Raw genomic sequence first — 10,770 nt, forward strand, 5'->3', positions numbered from 1 at the left:
TGGTTGAGGTCTAGGCTGGGTGTCTCCAGGTTCTAGGTGCACACCAGTGGCAAAGTGACCATCAAAGTTTCAGTATAGATCAAGGGGGGAAAAAAAGCATTATCATGCAAGACAGGGAACTGTGTGAGCGACCACACCAGTGGGTACCAACATTTTGGCAGGTTTCTTTTGAGAAGACTCAAGAGGACACACAGTTGTGTTGCTAAAGAGTGTTGAGTAGGTGGTTCTCTGTTTTGATTGACAGGCTTGGATTATATAAGTCTTTGATCACTAGGAACGTGCTGTGATGCACCTTATTTGAATTGCATGCATGACCAATTATGCATATGAGTAGGGGTTCCCCCAAAAAAGTTTTCTCAAGAGTTGCCTTGCTGAGCATGTACCCCAAATCAGTCTAGGTGGAGCCAGCCCCCACATTTTATACCTGGTTATGTTCTAAAATATATTTGAATAAAAACTACCCATAAGTGGGGAGTTATTTGATGGCTGTCAAAGGTAGGAGAAACTTATTCCATTGTTTAGAGTGGGGTTACCTGTAGGGCCATGCTAGTACTGGGGGTCCACAGTTTGCTAGTAGTTGCTAAGTGCATTATTAGAAGAGAGGTGTGTACACTCAAGCGGAGTCCCAGGGGGACTCAGAACCCCAGTTCCAGACAAAACAGCAGTGAGGGGCAGCCTCTTTGCTTCAACTAAGAGACGATCCAGTTAGTGGGTACCCAGATGCCTTGACCCCCCCCAAAATATAAGGTAATGCATTTAAATTCTATCAAGATGCTAAATTTGTAGTAGTTTGCTAAGCAACCATAGAAAATGATAGCACATGCATATCAAAAATCGGCATTTGCATTGGTACACATCATTCAGTCACAACTAACAAACTTGGGCTCAGGGACAGGAAAACTGCAGAAACCCCATAGACTCATGTAATCTGGATCCAGACAGTATCTCAGTTTTTACTCAGTGTGAGCAACTTATTTGGTCAATTTCAAAGACCGTGCCTGTGCTGAAATGTGTCATGATAATTGTGTTTTATTTATTTATTTTTTGAAAAGTCAACACATTTATTGTATGCAGTCAACAGAGGGGGCCGATCTCATAAAACGGTGCTTCTATTGTAACACACTCAAACTACATTAATCCTAGAGGAGAAAGAGTGCTTGATACTTTCTGCAGATGCAACATCCATTCACCAGCTCAGAGGACGATCTCGACTTTCCAATGTGTCCCAGATCTCTAGGTGGTTGACATAGCCATGCTCCATTCAGCAGTGGACATTCACTTAGGATTCCATCAATCCCCACTCCTAAGCTTCCATTTCCCTGTTTCACAGTCAACCTTACAGGAGTTCTACAAAAACGCAACATTGGGTCTCCAGATCATAAATGGAGGACCCAACCACATTTAGAGCATTGGGTTGTTTCTAAGGCGACACTATCGGGCTGTCTTTTGGCCCTGAGTATATCCAGGACCTCAGGACAAAACTTTTCTAATCTGTATGTTATTATCACACCACTGTCATCATAGCACTCCAGAGGGACAGGGTATCTATCACTCATGGGTCAGCTGGCTCAGCCTGGCTGTGTGGTGTAGAAGTTGTTTCAGGAAAGGCAGAGAGACGTTATTATCATAGAAATTGACCTCTCTGAGCTGAGAACACTGGCTTAGGGCAGGCAGCAGGGCATGGAACTGAGAGTCCTCTTTACAACATGACTCCAATTCCAGGGTTTGCAGGGTCTCTCTGACTCTCTCAAGGAGAAACCCCAGAGGCTCAAGGAGTAAATCACATAAATATATATCAATAAGTTGCAGATGTTCGAGCTCACAGATATTTAGGCAATAGGTCGGGTAATCCAAGTCTGACTGTGAGAGGTCACAGTTAATGATGCAAAGTGTCTCCAAGGACTTCTTCGGGCACCTGAGGCATTCTTTCTTCACCTCACAGTCAGGACTGTTCTCCATTGGATGCTTCTGTGTTGTGAACTCTGGTAAGCCTTCACCTTCATGGGAGCCAGTCTACAGCCCCCACATGTTTTTTTATCTCTCCAATTGAGTGCTCTGAGTTTGCACCTACTGGTTCGAACCTTTTGTGCAAGCAGTATATCTAGTCTCTCAAGCCTTCAAAATCTCCAGGTTGCATTTCTTTATCGGAATTCCTAAAGAAAGTTATGGGAAGGGCCACACAGGTATCACGGCCTTCAAGATCTTTGTATGTCTGTCAGTGAAGACCTCCTCAAAAATTACTGGGAACAGCCTATGGGGCAGGTCCTTGAGAGAAGAAGTGGCCGAGGCTTCGCCCCTCAGTAGACTCTGACTTGCCAGCTTCTGGAGGGTGGGTGGGCAATAGAATTTTTTGTGACTTCTTCTAAAGAGACATCTTGATCTGGACACTGGTGACAGATCACCATATTCAGGCAGGGGACACTGGTGACAGATCACCATATTCAGGCAGGGGAAGGCTGTTACTCCAGGTGTGTTTTATTTTCAATAGAGATTTATATAGATGTACATATGTACAGCACATATGCATATATAGTATATATTGTGTGTGACTGTGTGTGTGTGTGTGTGTGTGTGTGTGTGTGTGTGTGTGTGTGTTACGCTCGGGTTCCCTCAGAGGCCAGAAGAGGGCATCAGATCCCATGGAACTGGAGCGTAGGCAGTTGTGAGCTGCAGGATGTGGGTCCTAGAAACCCAACTCCAGCTCCCTGACAGAGAGAGCATCAAGTGCTCTTAACTGCTGAGCCAACACCTCTCCAGCTGCTGCTATTGTTATTATTATGATTATTACTACTATTATTATTATTATCATTATCATTATCATTAGAAGAAACCTTTAGTTTCTTCCCCTCCACCAAACTGATATAGACCACACTTCGTTCTTAGAGCCATGTGAGCAGGGGTGGCTGGCTCCAGAATAGAGACCTGAGAAAGCTGCAGGGAGGGAATACAGGTCCAAGCTTCCCCAGTTCATCTTCACGGAGGAAATAAGCTAGGGGGCCGGGCTGGGCTGCGAGTCTGGAGTTGTCTGTGGAGTTTAAGCTAAGGCTATTTTACCCTTTTGTCTGTTTGCTCAAACAAATCTATGCATCCCAGGTCTAGACAGAGATACAGTAAAGAGCAGACACTCTGAAGTCTCCAGCCTCATAGAGTTTGCAATCCAAAGAAAGGAGAACTCAGGTTTTGAGAACTCTGCTGCTGACTGACTATTGTGTCCAGCTGTGAGAACGCTGTGAAACTGAGCATCGAGGTCTCACCCACGGGACATCTCTGAGATGATGTAAATGGTAATTCTCTTGTTGACAGACAGATCCAGGTAAAGTCCTAGGCTTGCCTGAAGCGTTCATATGGATAACCATTGCAATGACTGAGTTCAGATTCTAGTTCCCCAGTAAGTACCATCCATATTCAGAGAAAGTAAATCTCAATTGCTCCACCTCTAGACATAGAAAAGGTAGGAGAGATAATCAAGCATTCCTCCAAGGTTCTTACTTCCCTGACTTCACCCCTAATAAATAATACTAACTTGTCATTCCACCTGTTGCTTCAGACCTTGACTTCAGCCTACCAGCTCCTTAATGTTACCAGACCTGGGCGCTTTAAAGATTACTGGCTGTGCATACCTCCCAGAACTAGTTCGCAAGTGTCAGTTACATCTTCTCCGCTGGTGCTACCAAGTAACCTTACCTCACCCTTCGTTAGCTGCCCTAACTCTAGTGCTGTTATGACCCCGTACCTCACCTCTGTTCCTCTCTTTGGTGTAAACCGTGCTTACTATCCAAAAGCAGATTGATTCTTTGGCAGCCGTGGTGCTTCAAAACCAGCAAGGACCAGACCTCCTGACAGCTAAAGAAGGTGGGTGGCCTTTGCTTATTCCTACAAGAAGAATGCTGCTTCTACGTCAACCAATCTGGGATAGTAAAAAAATAAAATCCAGGAGCTACAGGCAGACATAAGAGACTTCAGCCAACCGTGAGACATCTGGTTCTGGTACCTTTGAAAACCCCATATGGAAGTGGATCCTTCCACTCATAACACCTTTCTTGGTCATTTTCCTGCCATTATTATTCGCTCCTTGTTTTATCAATCTTATCTCTACCTTCCTTCAGAAATGAGTACAAAAAAAATTTCTAACCAAACTGTTATTCAGCTCCTGTTACAGGATTACCAGCCGCTGCCCACAAAAGAATCACTGTCCATAGGAGAACCTGATTCAGATGATTGCCATACAAACTCCGATGGTGAAGATCAGTTATACCCTGAAAAGTGACGACGCCCCTAAACAGCAGGAAGTAGCTTAAGAGACACGACGCCCCTATTCCCTCTTCACCATTGGTTTCCCTTCTCTTTTTCTCCTCTTCTTTTTATAATAACAAGAAGGGAGGAATGTTAGCACCAGGACACTCCAAGGCCTGACCCAACCACGTGACACTAGACCTGCGTTGCCAGGACAACGACCCTCAATCCCACAACTCACCTGGCTCAGTCCTCACCCTCATTGGTGTGATGTCATTCTCCGTATAAATTAGGGGATCACCCCCTCCTCGCTCTCTTCCTCTTCTCCTCCTCTCTTTACCCCTGCTCTCTTCTCTTCTTCTTTTCCCCCTTCCCCTTTTTCTCCTCCTCCTCTCTGCTCTTCTCTACCCTTCTACCCACTTCGCTGCTCCCCCACTCCTGCATAATAAACCTCTCCCACGTGGAACACCTTGGCCTGGTCTGCTGCTTGGTTTATCTGCCCAAAATATAAAAACTAGTCTTTAGTCACATTACCCTGCCAGTTTACCACCTACTGAACAGTGGCTGTCAGCTCATCTGTGAGCCTCCTCTTGCACTGTCTTTGGAAGAAGTGTCCTTTGTCCCCAGGGTACTCCGCCTTAGAGATTTGCACGCTCAGTGCTCCATGATGGCACAACCCTGGGCACAGGCTGCAAGCAAACATCCCACAGCTGCCCAGAAACAATAAATAACAAAGGATGAATGGGTGTCTCAAGTTTCCTGTTTACAACCCTCTATCCAATGGGACCTCTCCCAGACAAGTGTCAGGTTGGCAGTGGGTTAACAAGGGCTTGGTTAGTCTACTTGGGAGAACAATGGTTGTTCTGACCACCACTTTTGCTTCATTCCATCCCCGACTTCCATAGAGTGTCAGAGGAGGACCTATGTGTTCACCTGCAGCTTTGAGGGAGAGAAGCACACGGAAGCATCTGCATGAACAATGAGTCTTGTCGGAAGGAGAGTTCTGTATCAACATTCCTGATCCAGTTCATGTGTGGGTGGGCTGCCCTGTGAGGGGAAATGGTGGCAGCCCTCATTCCAGTGCTCTGTGTGTGTGTGTGTGTGTGTGTGTGTGTGTGTGTACATGTGCATGGGTATATGTATGTGTGTGTGCATGTGTGGGTGTGTTTGTGTATGTGCATGGATGTGTATGTGTGTGTGCATGTGTGTATATATTTGTGTATGTGCATGGATGTGTATGTGTGTGTATGTGCATGGATTGTATGTGTGTGAATGTACACGTAGATGGGTGTGTGTATGTTCATGTGTGTGTAGGTCATGTCTATAGGTTTGCATGAACATATGAGTTAGAGTATAGATTCCAGAGGCCACCTCCCTTGCTTTCCTTAATCATGCTTTACCCTGTTTTTTGTTGTTGTTGTTTTGCTTTGTTTTGTTTTTCTGAGACTGTCTTTCACTTTTTCCTGATTAGCTGCCTGAGCAGGGAGCTCTAGGCATCCACATATTTGCACCCTCCAACCCCTTAGCATTAAGATTAAAATCTTGGGGGCTGGTGAGATGGCTCAGTGGGTAAGAGCACCCGACTGCTCTTCCAAAGGTCCAGAGTTCAAATCCCAGCAACCACATGGTGGCTTACAACCATCCGTAACAAGATCTGACGCCCTCTTCTGGAGTGTCTGAAGACAGCTACAGTGTACTTACATATAATAAATAAATAAATCTTTAAAAAAAAAAAAGATTAAAATCTTGGGACACCACACCTGCCTTTGCACATGGGTTCTGGGGGCTGACCTGGGGTGCTCATGCTTGCTGCACCAAGCAAGCACTTCCTGATGACTGCGGCATCGCCCCAGCTCTCTCATACTCTCTCTCTCTCTCTCTCTCTCTCTCTCTCTCTCTCTCTTTTTTCTTCCTCAAAAATCATTCCCTTGGCAGGCTTATTCTTGCCACTTTCCTTTTTCCTTATTGTCTATTTATTTTCCATTTACTATGGTGGAGTGCACAGCCTGTATAGCAATCAGACTACCCGTTGAGCTGTATCTCTCAAGGTAACAGTGAAGAACTTTCCAAGGCTGGGAGTTAGAGTAGCCCGTATCCAATGCTTGGGATCAGAAATCCCCTGGCTTTTGAATCAGGGCTGGCAAACTTGAGCCATGCTGGATATTACTGACTACACAGAACCTAATCTCCCTTCTTTTGATGATCCCACCCACAGATCCTCCTTCTCAGTACTGAATCACAGCCCTGGCTCTGGAGTACGTCAGGTCATTTAGTCTGAAGCAAACCAGGGCATTGTAATCCCGTGGACTCGAATGATGATAATTATATAACAACTTGAGCCAATCTGAAGAATAAGGATAATTTCATGGGAATTCTGAGAAGGAGACTCTAACCTAACAGGAAACACTGATGTGACACACAAGCCCTGAAGGGGACAAGATAGACAGTGGATACCCAGGGCAGGGTTTCATCCTCCAAATCAGTTTCTGGAAACTAAGCCTACTTATTTAATACATGTTCTCAGCTCACTGGCTTGGGTCAGGTTTCCATGCCTCACATTGGGGAAAGCTATTTACTTCTACCAGGAAAAACTAAGGAAAATCTCCGAAAGTAAGAGCAGAGGCTCCTGGGCAGGCAGGCACCTCACTCGAGGCTGTTCACTTTGCTTCAGTTTATCAGGAAAGAGCAGACCTTTCAGCGTCTACTTTTAAAGCCATTAGCTTTTCCATTTCCTTCCAGCTAAAACTGACATCTTGATGGCATGGGAAAATCCATCCATTTTATTATTTACTTGTTGCCTGGGACTGTCTTATGGTGACCACAAATACAGGTTGATCCCTCGATAAAAGTCATCCAGATCTGGTTGTGGCTACCATGCTTTTTAAATGCATCCCATATCATCTCAATGACACAATATTTTTAGCTGAGGTATGGTGTATGGAGACACCTAAATCCTTAGTTTGACCTGTCTATCAGCAGATGCTTCCAAGGAAGCAATAACCATAGCACAAATTCAAGTTAGAGTGGGCCTGACACTTATCTCTCACTGTGCAAAGTTCTGGATGAATGACCAGCCTGGCTTTTTAGAACCATATGGGTGTAGCTCTGGCTAGTGTGAATTGGACCAGGGTATTTATTATTGCTTGTTTTGGTTCAGATTTGTGGTCTTTATCACATATCAGTGTGATATTAATATTGGTCATCAACTTTATGGGATCTAGAATCACACAGGAAACAAAGTTCTGGGCATACCCATGAAGGATTATCTAGGTTAGGTTAGCCTCTAGTCTGGTCTGTGAAGAATTACCTTCTTTAGGCTGATTGAAGCAGGAAGAACCATCCTAAAGATGGGCAGCATCCTTCCCTGGCTGTGGATCATGGAGTACATGTGAAGAATCGACCTGAGCACTGACATTTATTGTCTTCTGCTCCATGCATGTGGGAGCCTTGTGATAAGCTGCCTTCAACTCCTGTGTCCATGACTTCTCATCATGAAGGGCCATACCAGCGAGTCTCAACTTTCCTAATGCTGTGACCATTTTAATACAACAGCCCCTTATGCTGTGGTGACTCTCAACCATAATATCAATTCCTTTCTACTTCCTAACTATAATTTTGCTACTGGTATGAATCCTAATCTGATATACAGGATGTCTGATATGATAAGCCTAAGAAATGCTGTTTGACCCCCCAAGGGGTGGTGACCCACCAGTTAAGATCCACTGGGCTATATCTTCAAACTGAAAGTCAAAATACACCCCTTCATCCTTGAAGCTGCTTTTATTCAGGGAACTTTGTCACAAGATCTAGACAATTAAGGGAAGGGATAGGGGGCATTTGTCACCTTTGTCTAAGCTATTTGCCACGTGGTTGGCCACTCTTACGATCTCAAGCAGGTTATCTGTGAGAGTTCTACCTCAGATGCTTGAGCTAGGAGCAGCCCATCCTTACTTAAAGCACTTTGGTCAGAAGCAGTTTGTCTCAGGCTTGTTTTTCCAGGGTGCTTCATTGAGTAACTGCTAAGAAGCTTGATTTTTGTCTATTTTTATGTTCTTTAAGGTTTCCACCTACCCTAGCTTTGGTGATGGTCTGGTCCAGCAAGCTAAGAACTAGGCTGCAGACCAGGGGACTTATGCTGTGACATGTCAGAGTGGTTCAACTAACCAGTGGGAGAGAATGGAGAGAGCCCATTTTGGTCACTAATCTATTGTTATGAAGAGACACCATGATCACGGCAACTCTTGTTTTTAAACCGCATGTAGTTGGGGCTTTTTAGTAGTTTCAGAGGTTTAGTCCATAGTCCACATCATCATGGCAGGGAGCCTGGGAGCACACAAGTAGACGTGGTACTGAGAGATAGTTAAGAGTTCTACATCTGGATCTGTAGGCATCAGTAAGAGAGGGGGATGCTGTGCTTAGCTTGGGTTTTTGAAACCTTGAATCCCATCCCCCAGTGACACACTTCCTCGAACAAGGCCACACCCACTCTAATAAGGCCACACCCACTCTAATAAGGCCACATCTCCTAATCCTTCTCAAGTAGTGCCACTCTCTGAAGACTAAGCTTTCGTATATATGAGCCTATGGAGGGCATTTTTTATTCTAACAACCACAGGACTTATAAGTACTTCTGCTATTTGAAGGCAAAGACAACCTTAGTTCATTGAACACTTGAAAATATATTTCCAGCTTCTTGGAAGTAAAAGGCTAGTGTGAGCTTCTTAATTCTTCAGGCATGGGGAATGATCAGAGAGAATTTGGAAAGGGGTTAAAACTGAGCAATCGCAGGCCTTTAAAATATGACACATGCCAAATAACCAAATTACCTTTGAGGCCTTTAAAAGTCAGTTTAAAAGAATTACTTTAGAACCTATAACCATACTGTGACTTTTAATTTCTTGAACCTTTTCACATAGGAGGAGAAAGTGAGCCCTTTCCACATCCCAGGAATACATAAATGGTCATATTTATTTGTTTGGGTCAAAGATCCTTTCCTAGTGTAGAATTAAAATCTACTGCAAGGTGCCAGCCATGTGTGTGGTGGCCAGACTACAGTGCTATGTGCACTTAGGTTCTCAGCCCTGAATTTAAATTCTGTGTTTTCCTTGTGTTTCTCCAAAGTCCCCTCGAGCTAAGACTTGGTAAGTAAGTCTTGCTGCTGTTTGCATTGTGGTTGGAATTGGGTAAGCAGCAGAGGATTCACATGAAAGGGGATCCACCTGCCCTCTCTTGAAATCTGACCTTAGCTGTACAAGGAGGTGTTCCTACATGAGTCTCTGGATATTGTACTAAGAATGTCACATGTCATTAACACAGTTCAATTTTGCAACCTAACTGATTAAAAACCCAATTCATTTGCAAATGTAACTTTTGGCATGTGCATGAGCATCTTCTCAAAATGTATTAGAGTTGCCATTGACAGATGGTCCTAGATAGGTTGTTGACAGATATCTCACAGCAGATCTGATTACAGTGACATATCTGAGGAAAGTCCTATGGGAAATGTCTCCACTGGCCTGAGGGCCGACAGAACAAGATGGAAGCCCGTCAGAAGAATTGCCAATAAAGACTGAAAATGGAAACAACCTTCCCGGGGTGATTTGAGAGTACGTATTGAGCCTTAGAAATCCATGCCCTTTGACCTTGTACTTCTCTCCCTCAATTTTAACTGAAAGTCCTGCTCAGTCATGTGTGAAAATATTTATGTTTAAAGACCATTCAGTGCAGTCCTGCATACAGAATACAGAAGAACTGGATTAGCCACAGCCTCATTGTACAGGACAGTTTTCCCTACAGAGAACAGTTGGGCACCCCAGCCATGGTCTCCATATCTATGCATTCAACAAACTTTACATAGAAAATGTAGTCTGGTTACTGATAGTTGCTTTTGTACTGGACAAACATAGACTTTGTTTTTTAAGCATTCCATGACTCACTAAGCTCTATGACATAAATACTCACACAGCTTTTATATTACATTAGGTGTTGTACTCCATCTAAAGACAGTATAAGATAGTCTAACGACTATAAATACCATAAATGAGGAGGCCCGCAGGCTACACCAAAGGCTACTACAGCAGTTAAGAGTACTGTGATGCTCTTCCAGAGGACCAAGAGTTACTTCCTAGCCCCCGTGTAGAACAACTCACCTCCACTCCACGTTCAGGGAATCTGAAACCCCTTTTGTGGCCTCTGAGGGTACCCTCACTCCTATGAGTAGACACACTAACAAACACATATCCTGAGGGGTCTATCCAACCCAGATAACAATGGATGGCTATATATTTATAGTCATACTTCCTGTGCCTAAAAGAAAACATGGGTGTGATGGTTGGAATGATAATGCACCCCCCCCCCCCTGCGCATAGACTCATATATTGGAATGTTTGGTCCCCAGTTGGTAGAAGGATTAGAAGGTGTGGAGAAGGTGTGTCACTGGCAGCTGGTGTTGAGGTTTCAAAAGCCCATGGCATTCCTAGTTAGCACACTTGCTCCCTCTTCCCCCTCTCCCTCCCCCTCCCCCTCTCCCTCTCCCTC

At 44.5% G+C, this 10,770-nt stretch overlaps 1 pseudogene; it reads right to left on the bottom strand.

The window, feature by feature from the left end:
• Positions 1 to 1,876: 1,876 nt before the first annotated feature.
• Positions 1,877 to 2,420, bottom strand: LOC110317977 (annotated as a pseudogene).
• Between the last annotated feature and the right edge of the window lie 8,350 nt (positions 2,421 to 10,770).

Source organism: Mus pahari, chromosome 3 (assembly GCF_900095145.1).
Source record: "Mus pahari chromosome 3, PAHARI_EIJ_v1.1, whole genome shotgun sequence".
NCBI classification, from domain to species: domain Eukaryota; kingdom Metazoa; phylum Chordata; class Mammalia; order Rodentia; family Muridae; genus Mus; species Mus pahari.